The 20,814-nt window shown below is 40.7% G+C and overlaps 1 protein-coding gene across 2 annotated transcripts in view; it reads right to left on the minus strand.

Annotated features, from left to right (window-relative positions):
* THRAP3 (thyroid hormone receptor associated protein 3) overlaps positions 1 to 16,787 on the minus strand; it is a 61,096-nt gene extending 44,309 nt beyond the window's left edge. The window contains exon 1 of one of the 2 annotated variants that reach the window (XM_004371937.2): positions 16,690 to 16,787. The gene's annotated coding sequence lies outside the window, so the exon portion shown is untranslated. Of the gene's footprint in view, positions 1 to 11,308; positions 14,315 to 16,689 lie in introns of those variants that run through there. The other variant, XM_023727235.1, reaches the window with a different exon arrangement.
* Between the last annotated feature and the right edge of the window lie 4,027 nt (positions 16,788 to 20,814).

Raw genomic sequence — 20,814 nt, forward strand, 5'->3', positions numbered from 1 at the left:
TATATCCACACAATGGAATACTATGCAATGATAAAGAACAACGATGAAGCCGTGAAACATCTTAAAACATGGAGGATCTTTACAGCATTATGCTGAGTGAATTTTGTCAGTCATAGAAGGGCAAATATTGTATAAGACCATTATTATAAGAACTCAAGAAAAGGTTTAAACACAAAAGAAAACATTCTTTGATGGTTACAAGGGTGGGGAGGGAGGGAAAGGGTTATTCACTAATTACACAGTAGACAAGACTTATCTTAGGTGAAGGGAAAGACAGCGCGCACTACAGGGGAAGTCAGCACGGCTGGACTAAACCAAAGCTAAGAAGTTCCTGAATACAATCAAACACTTCAACAGACAGACTAGCAGGGGCAGGGGTCTGGGGACCATGCTTTCAAGGGACATCTAGGTCAACTGGCATAACAAAGTTTATTAAGAAAATGTTCTGCATCCTACTTTGGTGAGTGGCATCTGGGCTCTTAAGAGCTTGCAAGCGGCCATCTAAGATGCATCAATTGGTCCCAACCACCCAGAGTAAAGGAGAATGAAGAACACCCATGGACACAAGGGAAGTATTAGCTCAAGAGACAGAAAGAGCCACATAAACTAGAGACTTCATCAGCCTGAGACCAGAAGAACTAGATGGCTACCCCCAATGACCGCCCTGACAGGGACCACAACAGAAAGTCCCTGATGGAGCAAGGCGGGGTGCAGAACTCAAATTCTAGTAAGAAGACCAGATTTAACGGTCCGACTGAGACTGGAGGAACCCCAGAAAGCATGGCCCCTGGACTCTCTATCAGCCCAAAACTAAAATAATTTCCGAGGCCAACTCTTCAGACAAAGACTGGACTGGACTGTGGGACATAAAATCATACTCGTGAAGAGTGTGCTTCTTAGCTCAAGTAGATACATGAGACTAAATGGGCAGCTTCTGTCCGGAGGTGAGATGAGAAGGCAGAGAGAGCTAGGAGCTGGTTGAATGGACATGGGAAATCAGAGGTGGAAAGCAGGAGTGCACTGTCACAGTATAGGGAGAGCAATCAGAGTCACGTAACAATGTATGTATAAGTTTTTGCATAAGAGACTAACTTGAAATGTAAACTTTCACTTAAACTACAACAATAGAAAAATAAAAAGCAGCATGTTCAGACAACGGGTACTAAACAGCAGTGAAAATGAAGTGCACGTATATCATGCATGAATTCCACAAACATAAGATTAAGTGAAAAAAGCTGCAAAATAAATCAGTAAGAAACAATTTGTACGAAGCCTAAAAAAAACATGCAAAAATAACATGTTTTTCTCAGGAAAGCCAACACTTTCAATAAAATGTTAAAAAATGCACAGAAATCATAAACACCAAATTCAGAAGAGTGACTGAGGGAAAAAGGGGACAATTCCAGAAGATTTACTGATGGTGGTTGTTCTTCTTAGTTACCTCAAACAGATTCCGACTCCTTGCGACCCCATGTGTGCAGAGCAGAACTGCTCCATAGGGTTTTCAAGGCTGTAACCTTTCAGAAGCATATCACCAGGCCTGTCTTCTGAGGTGCCTCTGAGTGAGGCTGAATCAGGGCTTCAAACCCCTACTGGGAATCGGCATTTCTAACAAGTTCCCACGTGATCCTAATGCTGCTGGTTGGGGACTAATTCTGAGAACCACTAGTAGAGCAGCGGTTCACAAAATTTATTATACATAAGAATCACCTGGAGAAAGACAGCATGCTTGGTAGAGGGTTAGTGAAAGAGGAAAACCCTCAAAGAGATGGACTGACACAGTGACTACAACAACGGGCTCAAGCATAACAATGATTGTGAGAATGGTGCAGGACTGGGCAGCCTTTTGTTCTGTTGTACACAGGGTCGCTATAAGTCAGAAGAGACTCAACTGCACCTACCAACAACAAGAATCACCTGGGGATCTTGTTAAAATGCAGACTGTGATTCAGTATATCTAGGGTAGAAATGTAAATTCTTAGTAGGGGTTCGAAGCCCTGGATGAACTGCCAACTTTTTGGTTAGCAGTTGAGCACTTTACAATGACAGTGTTTTATTTCTGAAATTTATTGCTTAATTACATGAGTACTAATTGTATTATTCTTTGTACTTCTTATGCATGTCTTCATATTGCATACTTTTTTAAAAAAAGCATGAAAAAGATGTTTGCACAATGCTGAACACTGGAGTTGTACTCAGAAAGCCTACCTTTAGATTTCCTTTCCCAGTTCCTCTCCAGAGGGGAAAAAAATTAATGTAATTCCCATATGATAGTGACAGAAAAGTACAATCATTCCTGTGAATCTCACAAGCTTTTTGACTACATCCATTAATTTAGATTTTTTGCAAACAACCTCTAAGGACTGATATAGAACTTACAAGCAATGCTATAAAGTCAAGTCAAAGAACTAACCCCACATCGAAAGATAAGCATATGCGGGCATCTGTTGAAAACAGGCAAAATGGTGAGGAAGGGCTTTGCAAACATATATGAATGACCTGGATAAGAATCTCAACTCCACTACTGTGCAACCTGGGGCAAAGTGTATAATATTAATAACTTTCAGTTTCCTTATCCATAAAAAGTAGATACACCTATCTCATAAATCTGATGTAAGGATTAATGTATACAAAGTACATTTAAAAAAAAAAAAAAAAACCCGTTGCCGTCGAGTCCAACTCATAGCGACCCTACAGGACAGAGCAGAACTGCCCCATAGGGTTTCCAAGAAGCGGCTGGTGGGTTTGAACCGCTGACCTTTTGGTTAGCAGCCGTAGCTCTTAACCACTGCACCACCAGGGCTCCATATAAATTACAGAGCACACTATATTTTAAAAAGGCAGTTTGAAAAATAAAAACGAGAAGTTGGAAGGCAGGGATAACAATGGATAGACTCAACAATGGGAATTTTATTTTTCCAAATTGTTTTCAGCACTGAATCAAGGTTTATTTCAAACTTCACTGAAACTTCCCCCCAGCAACATGCTTTCATTTACAAGCACTGTGTCAAATCCTGAAAAGATATTTGTTTCCAGAATCACTTTCAAAACACCAAGCTGATACACAAATATTTGTACAATGGAAAGTAGAGATCAGGTTAGATGCCTAGGATTTTGCCTAACTCCACATTAGGTGCAATTCAGGTACTGGTTATACTTACACACACACACACAAAAAAATTACACTACATGCTATACATTTTGTAACAAGAAATGTAGTCAAGAAAAAATAACTTCTGAATATTTTCAAGAGAAAACTGTACTATTCAAGAGTTGCTGTATGAAAAGCTGGGTTTTTCATTCACAATGCTTTGGGATGGGAGGCAAGCATCAAAGAGATGTATCTGGGACTTACAATTTAGATTTGAGCAAGGGTTTCCTAGCCACTAAAAGGAGTAGATATAAGGATGAACAATCCAGGAGACAAAGGCTGTATCCCTATAGCTTCGTAGAGATACTTAACATCCAAGAAGGAAACCAAATATCCTCTCCACTTCAGAAACAACAACAACAAAAACCCAAACCCGTTGCCATGTCTATTCCGACTCACAGAGACCCTACAGGACAGAGTAGAACCGCCCCCATAGGGTTTCCAAGGTGGACTAAACTGCCGTCGTTTTGGCTAGCAGCCAAGCTCTTAACCACTACATCACCAGAGGGCCCCACTTTAGAAAGCACCTCCTAAAACAAGTTACTGGAATAAGACCAGGCAAGAAGGGCAAGGTCAAAATTCCAGCTGGAATAACATATCGTACACAAAGTTACAGTTTACCCATACATTTGACTAGCACGTAAAATCAGTCTCCTAATAACCAGAGCAACAATTTGCCAACTTTGAAATTTTGTCTATATTCACAACTCATGTATACAAACTCCTTAATACATTAATGGTCCGAGAGTAGGTATCATCTTTTTTTTAGGAAATTTGCACTCTGGATTAAGCATGTTAAAAAAAATGTTTTCATTAAGCTTCCTTCTCTCAGAGAAGTTGTTCCAAAAAATAGAAAGGAATGATCATAACTGATATGACAAATTATTTGCAAGAGTTAAATGACACTCTCTGTATCATTCATTCATTCAAAATTTATTGGTGGAGCTCCTGATGTGACAAAGAAATGGACATCAGATCCACTGCTTTTTAACCAAGACTCCATCAACAATGATGATTTGTTGAAATTACTTCACTTATTTTCAATGGCCATATCCAAATAGAGTTTTTTAAAAAACCAGGGGCTTTACAGAGATAAGGAAATTTAAAGGTCGGTTTGTTTGACTAAATTTAAAAATGTTGCATAAAAGTTTTTTAAAGTTCCACTTTAGTCACATTCAATAAAATCATCACAAATAGCTGTAATAATACTCAGTGGAAACAGATTTGCCTACCACAGCCCCGAAGCAGACACTGAACAAATTAAGCTTTAGCTCACCCAACATAAATATCCAAGTATATTGACAATATTTGATGCCCTGATTTAAGCCATAAATTAATCTACTTCTAAAAAAAATAATCAGGATAGAAATTAAATCCTAACATTATCAGTAAAGATATTAGATACAACACATTTTCATTCCAGTAAATGCTTGGCACTTAGTAGGCATTTAATAAATATTTAATGCCTGATTTCCCAATTTCTCAGAAAAAAACCCAAATAACATCAAATGCAATCTTTTCATCAATCTAAATTTTCAGTTCCTGCCCAGCTGCTTTTATAGTGAAAAACAGGAATCCTAATAAGGCAAAAAAAAAAAAAAGAGTTATAATCCAGAGCTAAGAGGTTCTGTCTCCATATTATTCACTTTAGCCATGGAGATGTCAGCATTCTCTCTGTAGTTATGTGCAAACCCATTGTTGGCTAAGTGGCAAAGAGAGTTTAAATGGTTAGTATAAAAATGGTGATACATAAATGACAGCCAAAGAAATTCCAAAACTCTTCTGCAAAACTTAAGGTGAGAAAACTGTAACTACCACAAGGTCTCACTACTCCTGGTAACCGAAGTGATGTCTGCAGTAAAAGGCAGTCCAGACCAGTGCTTCCCAACAGAAAACTTTCTGAGATGATGAAAGTGTTCTGTAACTATGCTGTTCAACATGGCAGCACCAGTCACATGTCGTCACTGAAATACGGCTAGAATGACTGAGAAACTGAATTTTTAATTACATTTAATTTTAATTAATTTAAATGTAACTAGCCACATGTGGGTACTGAATTGGACACTGAAGATCTAGACCAAAGACTATACACTCAAGACAACTTTTCCTCCAAAAAAGAATATAAATGCCAGCAGGCATTTAATAAACACTGACTTGGGAGGAAATGGACAGTAGCAAAGATTTTTGAGCAAGACAAAAGCATCAGTTCTAGGCTTTTTAAACTCACTGAATTGTATCAACAAACACGGCTCTGAAGTCTACATCATTTCTTTTCTACCTAGCATTCACTATATAAATGTACAATAATCCCCTAATGTTGTACATTTAAGCTCCTCCTAATTTTTCCCTTAACACTGTTATGATTACCCTCATCTTTAACCACCTGTTCGATTATTTCCTTTAAAGCATGTTTCTAAAAGTACAGATACATACTGTATACTCCAGAAAGGCTGCAGCAATTTACACTAATACCCAGAGTAGTTGACTATGCCCATTTCCCCATAGCCTCACCAACAATTTCCATATTGTTTTTTATCATGGTGGAGATCTGAGGAAGAAAATGTTATCTCACTGTTGATTTAATCTCCATCTCTGTGGTTACTAATGAGGTTAAACAATTTTTTTAATTAGAAAAGGCTCTTTAAGACGGAAAAATTTAGGAATAGATGAAGATGATGGTTGAGCATGATGAACAAAAGTTAATGTAAAAGTACATGTGAAGAATATCAAAATGGTAAATGCTTTGTAACATATATATTTACAATTTTAAAAAAGCCTCTAAAATATTAATCCTTCCCTATGTTATTTGATACTATTTTTTTCATACAAGATTTTTTAACTTTTATGTAATTGAAACAAGGAATATTGTTTTATGGTTTTTGTATCATGCTTAGGAAGGTCTTCCCTATCCAAGATTAATATTCAATTATACATTTTTATTCATAGTTCGTTTGTGCTTTCACTTTTTCATTTAAATTTTAATTCATATGAGATTTATTTTTTCAAGACAGGAATCTAACTGATTTTCAAAATTGTTTGCCAGTTGTTCCAGCACTGTTTATTGAATAATCCATCCTTCCCTCACTATCCTGAAATACGACCTATATCATAAACTCTGCTCTTTCTATCTGCTATCATTAAGGGCCCTGGGTTTTTCTCATTGTCCTTTCAGACTAATTTCAGATGACTACTTCACTTTTCCAAGCAGCTACCCAGCAACCCATCCCCTCTAGTTTCCATATATAAAATTGTAAGATTTGTTGAGTTCCTACCACATGCATGGCACTGGCCTAATCATCAATCCGCCACAATAACCCTACTGGAGGTAGACTTTTCTATCTCCATTTGAAACTGAATAAACTTTCCTCCAGAGAGGTTAAACAACTTGCCCCAAAATCTCGTTTAAAAAAATAATATTCACAAAAAAACCCCTTCTGATGAGGAAATAGAAACTTCCATTTCTCATCACATTCATCCGAGAAAACCAAGGTCTCTAGGTACCACAGACCTGATGCCTCCCTGAGCATGCCCTATAAACAGAACACTGCAGCAGAAAATATTCTGCTAAAAATGGGACATAAACTATTAATTCTCCAACAAATTACAGTAAAACCTGCAGAAGTTGGATCTGTGTAAGGTGGAAACCTGTCAGAGAAGGAAAAAACATTTTCCACTAAAACAAGTGCTAGAGAAGTGGTAAGACTGCACCCTGTCAAAGGCAGAAAACCCGCGAGACCCAGAAAAACAAGGCAGTCACGTCAACTTCTGGCTCTCACAGGTTTCACTGCATTTTTCATTATATCTGTATCCCCAACACTAAACAGGCTCCATAGCAAAAAAAAAAAAAAAAAAAAAAGGGATGACTATAAGCCAATAATCAAGTAAATACATTTTCTTTCTCATTCTATATTGCCATTCAAATTGACAGGCAACTTTAAATCGTCTCTGGCTCACTGCATGGTAAAACAATTTATACTTTCTGAAAATAAAATGTCCAATAATAACATATCTAAGTGACTAATAAGCCTGAAACAGAAATAAAGGAAGAGAAAAGACAAATTAAGTTCTATGCCATGAACAAATCATTTACAATTAACCAAAGAATTAACATATAATCTTCCAAATTTTCCAGGAAAACAAGAGGATTATCAGGACCAAAACACTAGCAAATCAAGTCCTTCCGGAGCAATGTTTTAAACTTTCATAACAAATCCCAAAGCTTTATCCCTACTTCCCCCATGGTCGCTGACTGTCTACTTTTACTATGCTGAAATACCCTCACTCGGCACCAAAGGAAAAAAATCACATGTACAACATCCTCAAACAGCAGAAATCTCATCCATATATCCAAACTACTACCACTGGACCAAAGAGATGGCATTACAAAGTACTTTTACACTCTACATTACATATACCCGTAATGTCTAAATTTTTTCAACAAGCACCTATTATGTCTGTGAGCAGGGGAAAACTGGAAACAATTCCCTGCCTCCACCAAGTTTTGTAAGATGTGCCTTGTTTATCCAGCGCTGAATAGACAACCTGAGTAGGAGTGGGAAGCTTTAGTGGACTCAGTGGTTTTTATCTTCTTAAAAATGAAATGTTAAGGCAGGAAGGGACATGAACTGGTCGAATGGACACAAAGAAACCGTAGTGGAAAGCGGGAGTGTGTTGTCACACTGTGGGGATTGCAACTAATGTCACAAAACAATATGTGTATAAATTTTTGTATGAGAAATTAACTTGAGCTGTAAACTTTCACCTAAAGCACAATTTAAAAAAATAAAATAAAAATGGAATGTTAAGCAAATCCCCAAAGTATTAAAACACAAACGCAGAACTGCTGATTGAAAAGAGGGTGGGTAGCTCAGAAACCTGCCAGCTCAGTTTCTCCCCCTCAACAGCTCCTGGGGCACTTCCTCACTACCAACAGGATACTTTAAAAAACACCTATCCAATCTATATTTAGTCAAACTCACTAAAAATTCAATGAAAATAATCATTATCAAAATCTATTTGGAGTTACTGGCAAGTCTACAGAATGGCCTTTAAAGGATGGGTTTGGAATACAAAGTCTTTTTATAAAACAACTTCATTAAGGTATAATTTACATACAATAAGATGTACACATTTTAAGAATAGTTTGATGAGTTTTAACAAAGTATAACATGTAAACATGACCCCAATCAAAATACAGAATATTTCCATCATTCCAGAAAGTACCCTCCTGCTCCTTTTCAATCTGCTCTCCCCCTGCACCCACCCTAAAATTCTTTTCAACTGGTAGCCTAACAGAATCTGAGTAAACCAGGACGTCATAGTAGAACACTTCCAGAGACTGCCACCCAGCAGGTTCTATTTATTCCTGTATTTCAATAAATATTTACTGAGCCTCTTCTATTTGACAGGTATGTCTCCAGCAGTGAATAAAACAAATTCCTGCTTTACTCTCTTGAGGAGAAGGGTGGGACACAATAGATCAAAATTAATAATATCAGGTAGCAATAATGCAAGGTTAAGGAGGAAAAGAGAGTATCAATTGGTGGGAAGTGCTATTATAGATAGGGCAGTCAAGGGGGGCCTCTCTCACTATGTGACAGACTCATGCCTACAAAGGGACATCAAAACTTACAAAGCCAAAGAGGTTGGTTGTGAAAAAAATCAAAGACATTAAGTACAACTTAATAAAAATAGGCAAATATCCCTTTTTTACCCATCAAGAGCAACTCCGGGAAGTCATATGTAGATATTTTCCTACAATTTACCCTAAAGCGTTTTCAGAAACAGGCCAATTTTCAGGGAGCTTATGTTTATGCAGTATCATTTGCTGTTTAATCATTTAATCCAAATGCCCAGCATATTGAACACAGAACTTGCAAATTATGTAGCTAATATTCTGATAAATACTTTGAGTGTCAAATCATTGCTTTATTTATTTATTTTTCCTTGAGCAACTCCTTTATTTCATCAGCCAGAAGATTCCTGCTAAAGGGACTATTCCAACCAGTTGGGGCAGCAGAACACACAAGCACTCTGCATTATTACCTAGATGTGGTCCTCCTGCTGTAATCTCTGTACTAATCAGGTGTGAGAGATACTGCTATTGGCCCCCAAGGGCATTCTCCCCCTTTTTTGATACTAATAGTACTCCAGATTTTTAGCAGACACATGGCTACCAAAATAAACACTGCCTTTCTCAAGCTCCCTTGATGTTCCTTCTGACAAGAATACCTTCCCATCTCTGCTGGTCAAACATACCCATTTCGAGACTTACAAAAAATCTTGTCTTTTCCATGAAACCCACTGTGACTCATCCACCTGAAAAGTGACTTTTCCCTTCTGTGAATGCTCAAAGGATTTTTCTTTAAATTGTGCTTTAGGTGAAAGTTTACAGAGCAAATTAGCTTCTCATTAAACAATACACAAATTATTTTGTGACACTGGTTGCCAACCTGATGATGTGTCAACACTCTATCCTTCTCCACCCTTGGTTCCCTGTTTCCATTCGTTCTGTTTCCTGTCCCTTCCTGCCTTCGCTTTTGGGCTGGTGTGCCCATTAGTCTTGTATACATGATTGAACTAGGAAGCCATGCTCCTCACGTGTGTTACTACTGATCCTACAGACCCGTCTAATCTTTCTTCAGCTGAAAGGTGAACCTCAAGAGTGACTTCGGTACTGAGTTAAAAGGGTGTCCAGGGACTAAACCAAAGCTAAGAAGTTTCCTGAATATAATCAAACACTTCGAGGGACAGAGTAGCAGGGGCGAGGGTCTGGGGACCATGCTTTCAGAGGACATCTAGGTCAACTGGCATAACAAAGTTTTTTAAAAAAATGTTCTGCATCCCACTTTGGTGAGTGGCATCTGGGGTCTCAAAAGCTAGCAAGCAGCCATCTAAGATGTATCAATTGATCCCAACCCACCTGTCAACCTACCTGGAGTAAAGGAGAATGAAGAACACCATGGACACAAGGGAAGCATTAGCCCAAGACACAGAAAGGGCCACATAAACCAAAGACTTCATCCAGCCTGAGACCAGAAGAACTAGATGGTGCCTGGCTACCACAATGACCATCCTGACAGGGAATACAACAGAGTCCCTGACAGAGCAGGAGAAAAGTGGTGTGCAGAACTCAAATTCTAGTAAAAAGACCAAACTTAATGGTTTGATTGAGACTGGAGGGACACTGGGGCTCTCTGTTAGCCCAAAACTAAAACCATTCCCAAGGCCAACTCTTCAGACAAAGATTAGACGGGACTATGGGAGATAAAATCACGTGCTTCTTAGCTCAAGTAGATACATGAGACTAAATGGGCAGCTCCTGTCCGGAGGCAAGATGAGAAGGCAGAGACAGTCAGAAACTAGCTGAATGGACACAGGAAATCTGGGGTGGAAAGGAAGAATGTGCTGGCAAGTAGGGTCACAAAACAATGTATGTATAAATTTTTGTATTAGAGACTAATTTGAATTGTAAACTGTCAATTAAAGCACAACAATAAAAAAATAAATAAATAATTTTTTTTTTTTTTTTTTAAAAACGGTATCCAGGGGTCATAGCAATCATGGCTTTGAACAGATGTTTACTTACTCCTAAACTGTGAAAAATTTAAATAAAAAAAAAAACCTCTCAGCTTTAAATGCAAGACTAAGTAACTTTTAAAGGGTTCTTCCAATTCTGATTCTATAAAGTTTAGGATTTGCAAAGTAAAATGGTATTTCTTTAAGGTGGTACTCCGTATGAAACAGAGCCCTGAGAAGCTACGCAAGTCTGGTCCCAGCTCTGACATTCAGGATTATGGGTGTCAACCTCCTCCCCATCCCCATTCCCCATTTATATATACATACTCACATACACTTCTTTTTAGCACTTGTCAGGCATTACATTGTTATACCTGGAACAGATGATCGTTTCCCAGAAACAGAAAACACTGTTGGTGTGTATAATCTCTGAATATGTAGACAGGTCAAATTCTACAAACAAGCCTGAAAGTCAGAAACCTAGGTATCTTGGCTTGGCTCCATATTAACTTGCCGCCAAACCATGCCAACGTTCACAAACCACCCCCAGGTGGTTTTAAATACAGTAAATTTTTAGTATCTTTCTACCAAGAATTCAGAATACTATCTATGCTCAGCAACCAAATACAATACAAATACCATTAAAAGGTAAGCTAATGACCTTGACATTAAGCACTTTCGGAAAGGGACAGAGGAAGACTATGTTGCTTGATGAAATCTGTCCACACCGCTTCAGTCAAAAGGATGAAAGAATAAATCAGAAGCTCTTCAAACTCGATAAATTCTGCATCGTAAAAACAATAATTACAACATCTCACACACATCGCATTTAGAGTTTACAATGTTTTCATGTACATTTACCCATGTAGTAAAAAGAAAAAAAATTTCCCTAACTCACTGGTCTGTTTTAAGGCTGTTCACAGTGACACAGAAACAAGACAGTTAAGCAGTAAGAACTTAAGCATACATAAACAAAGCAAGGCTTTGTGAAGGATCACATTATTATGCCCGAAACAAGAATTTCTTGTTTACCCAATTCTTTATTTTTCTATTGGGAACCCCACTCTGGTATCTGACCAACTTTCTCGTTCTCCTTCATTTTAAAGTCTTTTCTGATAGCTCATAGTCTGGAAGCCAAAGGCAGATTTAGTTAAGACCCTAGGACACAGCCTTTAGCTAAACTGGGGCCATCTTCTGGGAAGCCCTGATGTAGTAGAAAGCCCTGGAAAAAAGAAATCTCCTGAGTAACTTTAAAAAACAGTCTCGCCTCTTTGACTTCCTCTCTCAATCCTCTGCTTATGCCCGTCTTTTTACTAAAATATAGAAAGTTCACAATTATTAACCCCTCCAAAAAATCACAAACTATTACTGAAAGCAAAGAAGAGGCACATTATTAAAAAAATAATAATAATAAAATAACTTTGGTTCTTATGCCCTGGGACGGGAGCCAAAAGTCTTTGATTCAGACATTCAGCAACATATCTTTGCTTGGCCTTCTATCTTCTGAGACTGGCCAAGTTATGCAGTTACAACATCCCAGATGCTACAAAGCAAACCAGGCAGAACAAAAATGAGGACCCTGCACATCCGCCAGCTAACAGGCATGGGCAGGAACCTAATCAATGTAGTTATCCTTTTTAGCAATGTAGTTATCCTTCCTAGAAGTCCTTGGGTCTCTTCAGTTTGGAAACAAAATAATTCAGTATTTTGGTTCTTTGCCTCCCTCTGCTTCACTTCCCTTTCCCAAAATTACCTAAAATTGTCTTTTTAGAAGAAACGAAGGGAATAAGGCACCAAGACAGACAACAAAAATGGTGATGGTTAAGATAACAGAATAACTTTGAGTGGTGGGTGTAAAGACCTGTATCATATACCCAGAACAGAGGCAGCAAATTCAAATGTCTACAACAGACAAGTAACATAAAAGTGTAAAATGATAAACAGCAACTGCCCCATGCCAGGGATACATGTCAGCTGTGGTGGGGTCTGTGGCAAACTGGAAAGGACATGCCCAACTACAGAAGATCTCTGTCACAACGCAGAAATACAGGCCCTCAGCTGCCAGGTCTGATTTTTCAAGAGCAGCCTGTATCCACATGTTTATATGAAATCTCCCTGTTTTTAAATGTTGACAACTAATTCAAATTTACAACACCGTTTGGGCCAAACAAAACACATCTGCAGTCTGGATTTAGTCTACATGCCTTCAGACTTCAAGCTCTGCTATAAAAAGAAAAATATATGGTTCTTTCAGGGATAGAGCAGCACTTCAGGGCAGAAAGTGCATCGTGTGCATCCAAAAAGACACTATCATCTAGTATTTGATTCATCTAAAATATACTACAAAAGATATGAATATCTATCTGAAACCCCTAATTGTTGAACGAAAGTAAGAAGAAAATCATCTTACTCTTCATACACTAAGGTGCTCCATTTCAGCCAGTAAAATAGGAACCGTAAACAAAACCCAGTGGGTGAAAACATCAAGAAATGGGTTTTTTTGAAACTGAGTTCTTACTAATTTTCATAAATTTGTGCATAATCAGGCCCTCACTTCTAGACAAAAAGAAACTAAGAGACTATTTCTATCCTACAGCATTTAACTTCCATATTTCTCCTTTAAAAAAATAAAAAAGAAATTCCCTTGAAAGACTAAGAAAGTGAATGTCTTAGAAAGGCTACACATCTGTTACTACACTGGAAAGCCTTGGGCAATTACTCTTTTAAGGGTTATAAACCCGCATTACAGATTCTAAAGCAGTGGTTCTTAAATTATTAAGACTCTAATGAATATGATGAAAGGTAAAGACACCTTCTTTGAAAAATGCACCCCTCTCACAAAAATTTTACAAGTTCATAGGCCCCCTGGAGTCCATGGGCCATAAATTAAGAATGTCCTGCTCTACAGAGTATTAACAGACTTAATCTTCAAACCCTCTGCTTCTCCTCATCACTACATCTCTACTCCACCACTCTAATTCAGGCCACTAACATCTCCAGCGAGGACCAGCACAAAACCCAAAAACACCAAACCAACTGCTGTCAAGCCATTCCGACTCGATATTGTAGGACAGAGTAGCACTGCCCCATAATGTTTCCAAGGCTGTAATCTTTACAGGAGCAGACTGTCGCATCTTTCTCCCACAGAGTGGCTGGTGGGTTCAAACTGCCAACCTTTTGGTTAGCAGCCAAGCGCTTTAACCACTGCGCCACTAGAGCTCCTTCAGAACCAGTATAATACCCTCTCAATTAATATCCCCTACAATCCATTTTCCAAACCTCCGTGAAAGTGACTTAAAATATAAATCAGATGGCAACTTCCCCTTCTCCCACTCTTCAAATGGCTTCCCTAAACAATCTCACCTCTGCTTACCTCTCCAACTCATCCTTCTCACTAGGCGTCAGCCACACTTGGCGTCCCTTCAGTTCTGAAAGAACCCTAAAAGCTTCCCATCCTTCAGTGTTCGCACTTGCTGTTCCATCCACCTGGAATGCTCTCCCTTTGACACTCTACAAAACTGGCTCCTCATGCTCCCCAAAAAGAACTTATCTAACCACACTTAGCCCTCCCCCTTTTTAGTGTTTTTCAAGAGTCCCCAGCTTGATACCTCCACATCACTTTTCTCAATTTGTAATTTATTTTCTTACTTGTTTTTGTCTCCCCCCCCCCAACACCTATACTGTGACTTCCCAAAAGGCAAGAATCCATCTGTCTCATATCCTGCTGTACACACAGCCTAGTAAAGGGGCTAGTACATGGTAGCCTTCAGGCACTGTTCGTTGAATCAACTAATCTTCTAATATTATTAATTAATTAATTTTATCAATCTTATTAATGTTTAAAATGAGTGTGAAGTAATCAATCAAAATCTGACATTTGAGAGAATAGCACTAACCACACTTCCTCAATTCACCACGTCACTATGCCCAAGATAAATCAGCATCCTAAGATTCTTAGTGGTTAAGACCACCCATTCTAAAAAAATAAGTAAATCGTATGTCTTATGCCCTACCAGTCCATCTCATCCATCCTCATCTCAGGGCTAACCTCATAAATACTCCAATCTTCCTCCCTCCAATTTCTCAGCACAGAACAGGTCACGCTTTTGTAAGCCATAATTTCACTGGCTAAACCAAATTCAAAAAGTACGTGAATACAGCATTAAAGAAATATGCTAAAGAACCACTGCTACTGCTGCTACTACTACCAACACCACTACTACTAAGATTGCACTGCACATAGTCTGCAAACTAAAAATAACGGTATCCAAAACCAGACTTTCACTGGTGCTAAAAAAGGTTGGGGGGGGGGAGAAAAAGGTGGAACTATACTGGACATAAAAATTTTTTATTAAAAAATTTATTACAGAAACTTCAATTCACCTCTTTTACAGAACACAACCAAGCCCAAATGGCTGCGGTAAAATTTTCTTATAATACTCAAAGTGTGCACACAAGTTCCAAAAACATATCTCCCAGCAAGGAACAAACAGCACAATTAGCTCCGAAAGTTGTTCATGGCCGCAGCCATTTTTGGCTCTTTAACAGGTTTCTATATAATAGTATACACATCGGGCTGTCGGAACAACAGGGCAGAATACAACAGACACTAGTTCCACAAACAAAAAAAGAAGGGGCAGGTCATCTGAAAGAGCAGAAAAATAATCGTGTAATACTCGTCTTTCCATTCTAGGCCTACAATCTAGAAATTCTATCAATAACAATAATGATGTTGGGTGCCATCCAGTCGATTTCGACTCATAGCGACCCCATGTGACAGAGTACAACTGCCCCAGAGAGTTTTCTTAGCTGTAATCTTTACAGCAAGCAGACTGCCAAGTCTTTCTCCCTTGAAGACACTGGGTGCATTCGAACCACCAAACTTTTGGTTAGCAGCCCAGCATTTAACCTTTGCATCACCAGGGCTCCTAATAACAATAATATATAGTGTTTAATATATGCCAGGCAACGAGCCAAGTGGTTTCAATTTATCTCATTTAATCTTCACAATAACCCTATAAATCGGCCACTGTTATTTACCGCTACTTTGCAGATGAGGAAACTGAGTCACCTGAAGTGAAGCCCCTTGACCGAAAATCAAAACCTAGCAGAGGCAAGACTCGAACCCAGGCAGACAGTCTCCAGGATCCTTCTTCATACTGCCGCCAGAAGCTTTACTGGCTTTCTCCTGCTGCCAGGCCCTTTCATACACTCAGAGGTTTTCCCTTCAATCCAATTAACAACCTCCCCGTAAACACTGTACACCCGCTGATAGCTTCTAACTTCTGGCCGCCAGTGCTACTGGCCAACTTCTGCCGCCTTGCTCCACTCCTAAAATTTAGGAGGACAAAGTGAATAGCCGATAAAAGTTGCTGAGCTGCTAAGAGAAGCAAAGGAAATTGCCCCGTCTTAGAACACAAGCCAATAACCGCTGAAATACAAGTCGCCTCACCCCTGGCTCAAAAGACTGAAATAGAAATGGAGCAAGGAATGGGGAGCACAATTATTCCCGCAGCAGATAAATTTGGATTATACCTCCTTTGGCCACAAGGCAGAGATGAACGGAAGAACTACTAACATTCACTGCCAGCCACATGCGCCCTAAGAGAAAACCAGGCCAATGGAGACTTGGTTGGGGGGAGGGCACTCAAAGAGTTCCAGGAAAAGGAGAAATCCAAATAACGAGGTTCGTATGACGAAACGAGGGGGAGGGGAGGAGGACGGTCTCTCCCGGTAGATTGCAGAAAAGGAGAAAGAAAGGTACAAGCTGCTCGGGAGAAAAGGCGGCCTTGAGCCTCGGGAGCCAGGCCCGACCGAGGGGAAGCCCTGAAGGGCGGGGAGGGGGAGGAGCCGGAGGGAGCAAGGCCCGCTCAGCAGAGGCCAGGGGGTAAGTGCGGGGGAGCGGCGCCGCGCCAGGCCTTCCCGGGGACCCTGACCTAGCTACCGCCGAGAAAAGATAAAAGGCGAAACGACTGGAGCTGCTTGAGCTGTCCTAACTCCCATCAGAGGCGCTTACTCACCTAGGCACACCTGAGCGATCGCAGCTGCAGCCTCGCAACGGCACAACCGGCCCGAACCTCGCCCCCGCCCGACAGCGCGCCCCGCGTCCCCGCTCTCCTACGACGGAGACGGCGGCGTCGCCCCGCTACCTCCTGGGAAATGTAGTCCTAGGTCCTCCTGTCCTTGCCGACTCAGCGGTCTACTGAACTACGTTTCCCACAAGATAAGGCGAGCGTTGGGCCCGCCGATTTGCGTCACGCGCCGAGTTGTCGGATGTCACGTGGGCTGCTCCTTTCCATCCCCTCCCCCCGCCTGGGTGGCCTGGGGGAAGAAGGAGGGAGGTGGACGGAAGGGGCGGGGGCGTTGCTGACGCCACTGCCCCCACCATTTTGGATCCAACCTGGAGGGAGGGCCTGAGCCCCACCCACTCGCTGCCCTTACTGCGTGGTCTGAAAAATCTGTGAGCTGGGTTTTAGTCTTTAGCGAGCCACCTTTCGGTTTCTGACCTTGATCAAATTGCCTCCCCTGTCTGAGCCTCAGTTTCCTCTCCTATAAAATGAGACTCAATTTGTATCACACAATTGTTGCAAGGCTCCGACAAAATGGAGTTATTTTTATTGTGATAGAAACCCGGATGGCAAACCCCTCTCCAGCCTTTTCTCCCGCCATCGTCCCTCTTCTATGAGGCTGGAAGCGCAGAAGGAGGTTTTCTCAGAGTGTGGTCTTGGGAAGCTTGTTAAAATGCTGACACCTGGGAGCCACTCTCCTATTGAAACAGAACTTTCACGAGTGTGGCCCTGGAATCTTCATTTCAAACAGACCTTCGGTGATTCTTACCAAATAAAACCACTGTATTTGTCAGGGTTTTGCACAGCCTTGTTGGTTTCCTCTGGAATTTCTGCCCTAGTCAACTAACACCTTTAAGACTCAGTCTAATGTCATCTATTCTGTGATGCCTGTACCCATTGCCATCAAGTCAATTCCGACTCATTGACCTTATAGGACAGAGTAGAACTGCCCCATTGGGTTTCCAAGGCTGTAAATCTTTATGGAAACAGACTGCCAAATCTCTTCTCCCATGGAGAGGCTGGTGGGTTCCTTTCCGTTCGCAGCTAAGCGCTTAACCACTGCACCACCAGGGCTCCCTGTGATGCTTCACAAGTTTACTAGTTCTTTCCCATCTCTGTGCTCCCGCAGTAGGTTTGCACCGTATACTGTACTATAATTATCAGGGCCCGTATGTCTTCCGCACCAGACTGTGAACAACTTGAGAACAGGGATCTGTTCTAACGGGTTTCTGCTTCCCAGGGCAAACCTGACAAAGCAAAACCAAAAAAATCAAACCTGTTGCCCTTGAGTGGACTCCGACCCTATAGGACCCTATAGGACAGAGTAGAACTACTGCATAGGGTTTCCAACGAGCAGCTGGTGGATTCGAATTGCCAACCTTTTTGGTTAGTAGCCGTGCTCTTTAACCACTGTGCCACCAGGGCTCCAAATAAGCATTAATAAATATTGAAGGAGTCTAGTGCTTGTTGAGAGAAAACATGCCACATTAGCCTCACCCTTACTGGCCTCAGTAGCATTCCTTCCACATTACTTACTGTTCCTCTGAGCATTTCCTGTGGGCCATATACTGTGTAGTGCTTTTGGAACGTTCTGATTCAACTTAATTTTCAATCCACAGACTTTCTGAGTGTATGGTATATGCCGGGCTCGGGGTAAAATGCTGGGAACATATTGATGAACTAAAAAAAGTCGCTGTTGAGTCAGTTCCAATTCATGACAACTCCATGTGTATCAGAGTAGAACTGTGCTCCATAGGATTTTCAGTGGCTGATTTTTTGGAAGCAGATCATTAGGCCTTGCTTCTGAAAGGCTTTTCTTCATAAGGCCTCACAGAACTTACGTTCACCTGGGGAGACAACAGTAAGGAGTCTATCACATGCATAATTAATTACTACTGTGATAAGTGCAAAACAGGGAAAGTATATGGTATATGCCACGATAGTGTAGAACAGGTTGTCAAACTACAGCCTGTGGGCCAATTCTGGCCCATCTCCTGTTTTTATACACCCAAAGCTAGGAATTCTTTTCACATTTGTAAATAGTTGGAAAAAAATCAAAAGAAGAATATTTCGTGACATGTGGAAAGTATATGGAATTCAAATTCCAGCATCCATACATTCATTTACCTATTCTCTATTTCTGCTAAGGAGCCCTGGTGGTCCAGTGGTTAAGAGGGCCACTGCTAACTGAAAGATCGGTGGTTCGAACCCACCAGCCACACCTCAGGAGAAAGATCTGGCAGTTTGCTTCCATAAAGATTACAGCTTTGGAAACTCTATGGGGCAGTTCTCCTCTGTCCTATGGGGTCACTATGAGTGAGAATCAACTTGACAGCAATGGGTTTTTTGGTTTTCTATGGCTGCTACTACAGAAGAGTTTAGTAGTTATGACAGAGATCATATGGCCTACAAAGTCTAAAACATTTACATTCTGCTTTTTGTTGATAAAAATTGCCAATTTTTGATGTAGAAGCAGGAGGTCCTGACCTAGGCTAGAGGATCAGGAAAGGCTTCCCTGAGGAAGTGACCCATAAACTTGTAGTTAGCCAGGCCAGGAATTGGGGAAAGAGCATTCCAGGCAGAAGGAACAGCACATGGGAAAGCCCAGTGGCTGGAAGGAACTTGGGACATCCTAAATGTTAGCCTGCCAGTGAGTCTAGAGTGTAATAGCAACTACAGCACAAAGAAGCTGATGACGTCATAAGGAGCCAGATCCCACTAGGTCTGATAGCCCGTGTTGAAGATATGCGATTTTATTCTGAGAACTGGGAAGCCTCTGAAAGGTTTATAAGCAGGGGAGGGACACAATTTAGATTTCCTTTCTTAAAGGATTACTCTGTGGAGAAAGGATTTGGGCAAGCCAGGGTGAAAGTGGATTATTGTAGTAGTTAAGATGAGAAAAAAGGAATTCCTGGGTGGTGCAGATAAAGTGCTCAGCTACTAACAGAAAGTTTGGAGGTTCAATCCACCCAGAGGCACCTCAGAAGAAAGGCCTGGAGATCTACTTCCCAAAAAAAACAGCTATTGAAAAGTCTATGGAGCACAGTTCTACTCTGACATATATGGGGTTGCCTTGAGTCAGAACTGACTCAGTGGCAACTGGCTGCATCTGGTTTCAGATGAAAACAGTGTCCCGGTCTAGTGTGTTCTCAGTGGGGGTAGAGAAAAGTAGACAGATTCAAAAGATATTAAGAAAGTCGAATCTATTGGTATTGGTGTCTCACTGGATGAGAGGGAGAGGGAGGTGTCAAGGTTGAGCAGCTGTCTGGAATGGAAGTACTGTTACTCCCTCCCTACCCTACTCTGCTTGTACAAGTCTCACCACAGTGATCACAATATATTGAAATTATCCATTATCTGCCTGTGTCTCCTGCAGAGAGCCAGCTCCTAGAGGGCAACAACTATCTTGTTCTTTGGCTTTCTGGAGCCTGGCACTGGGCTAGGTTCAGTCTTGGCAGTCATAAATGTGTATGAACTTTTCTTAGTTCTTCCTTCCCTGTTCCTCTTAGGAAAACTTTTATCCTTCTGGTCACCCAGGTCCAAAATCTCGGAGGAATCCTGGCTTCCTCTTTCTACCTCATCCATCATATTGTACCAATCAAAAACTCTTATGAATTCTGCACCAGGAATATCTACCGAATCTCCCATTACCCTCTTTCAGGCTTTCACATGTCTTAAGACATGTCAAGTGCTTAGAACAGTGCCTGGCCCAGAGTAAAGGATATATAAGTATTGGTTATGATTAAGACTCCTCGACTGGGAATGCAAAATGGTACAGCCACTGCGGAAAACAGTTTGAAGGGTCCTCAAAAATTAAACATAGAGTTACCACATGATCCATCAATTTCCCTCCTGGGTATGTACCCAAGAGACTTGAAAGCAGTGATACAAACAGACACGTTTACACCAATGTTCATTGCAGCACTATTCATAATAGCCAAAAGGTGGAAACAACCTAAATGTCCATCAATGGATGAATGGATAAACGAAAATGTGGTACATGCATACAATGGAATATTACTCTGCCATAAAGAGAAATGAAGTCCTGCTATGTTCCACAACATGGACGAACCTTGA

This window comes from Trichechus manatus, unplaced genomic scaffold, assembly GCF_000243295.1.
Source record: "Trichechus manatus latirostris isolate Lorelei unplaced genomic scaffold, TriManLat1.0 scaffold00015, whole genome shotgun sequence".
In the NCBI taxonomy this organism is placed as follows: domain Eukaryota; kingdom Metazoa; phylum Chordata; class Mammalia; order Sirenia; family Trichechidae; genus Trichechus; species Trichechus manatus.